We start from the raw sequence: 1404 nt of genomic DNA, 5'->3' as shown, positions 1-1404 counted from the left end.
GGAATGCCGCAGGTACACAGGAATCTGCTGCAAGAGAACAGCATTATCTGGAAAATGAGACTGCTCAACTCCTTTTGCTGGAAACACAAAGCATTTGGGAGTTCAGCAAGCAGACAGGAACATCAAAGATTTTGTACAGTTTCACTACCATCTGTAGGATTAGGAATGACAACAGTGATAACCAGAGCGGGAAGAAATTTTTGCTTTCCTTGAGACAGACCATTTATCACTACTCTCCAACTCATTTGAGTCATGAGTAGTAACAAATTATTTGGAAATAAGTATATAACATATCCCAACTCATTAAGGAGATTGTATTATTGGCCACAGTTCTGTAAGTTTATCAACTTTGAAGAACAAAAACAAAACACAAGGCAGAAGATAGGATTGCTCACTCACAGGTAAACTGTCACCTTTGGCATTCCATGCTCTGTACAAAACATTTATTCAGAGGAAAAGTGGCAGAAGGAAGCATGTACACTGTGTACAACCAGGTACCCTCCTGGAGAAAATGTCCATCTTTCCAAAGTATTTCCTCGGAATTTAGCCGAAAAATGTCAAAATGGTTTGCCCATGAAGAGGCACATTTCCAAGAGTGCTCTAACTTGCCTACTGGAATTTTCATACAATCACAGAAATATTTTTAACTACAGTGTTTATTTCTTATACTTAATTCTTTACTTTGAGTTGTTATATCAACTTCCACACAATCTGTCACCTAAGCAACATAAAAGTACACAATAACAGGCTGTAGCTTAAAAAGCCAAAAGCAGGCAAAAAACCCCCCACAAACAACCCACTACTGAATTCAACATGTAATGAGGTGTGTTCTGCTTTACGTATCAAAATACACTGAGGCACACCAGTAACAGTCTGTCTGCTTCATGAAAGAGCAACTCCTCCTCTGAAGTCTGACTTCAGCATACTAAGAAAAGAAACAAAACCAAACCTATTCAATCTGATAAAATAACTCCTAAACTATCTGTAGGGAGGGGGAGAAACAAAAGCACACACACATTTATTTATTAAGAAGAGATATTCCTACTACCTCATCAAGTTACAAGAATTATTAAATTGAGATAGAAGTTTCCCATTGATGTAATCCCTTTTCATGTTACAGTAAGTCTGGAAAGTGACAAGAGCAAGTCATTCATAGAATATAAATAATTTGCTGTAACTTTATAAGAAAGTGTTGTAAAGAACTTGCTCAAATTCGAATACACTGCTGCTTACCAACCTGCAAAGTATTTGAAAGCCAGCTGTGATTTCAGTGAATCACATGAAATCAAGCAGGACAATTCTGGCTGTGTTACTGAATAGCTACTTCAGTTAGCCAATTTCCCCCTAAAGTGCCCAATTCATGGAAATGCTTCAGCATAGCATGAGCTTAAGGCTTAGGGAAAG

The 1404-nt window shown here is 37.7% G+C and overlaps 1 protein-coding gene across 1 annotated transcript in view; it reads right to left on the bottom strand.

The window, feature by feature from the left end:
* KIF14 (kinesin family member 14) overlaps positions 1-1404 on the bottom strand; it is a gene marked incomplete at its 3' end in the record, with an annotated part of 28274 nt that overhangs the window by 1800 nt on the left and 25070 nt on the right.

The sequence above is a fragment of the Buceros rhinoceros genome, unplaced genomic scaffold (genome assembly GCF_000710305.1).
Source record: "Buceros rhinoceros silvestris isolate BGI_N320 unplaced genomic scaffold, ASM71030v1 scaffold2231, whole genome shotgun sequence".
In the NCBI taxonomy this organism is placed as follows: domain Eukaryota; kingdom Metazoa; phylum Chordata; class Aves; order Bucerotiformes; family Bucerotidae; genus Buceros; species Buceros rhinoceros.
Note: the sequence above shows the minus strand (reverse complement) of the source record. Positions and strands in the feature narration are given on the sequence as shown.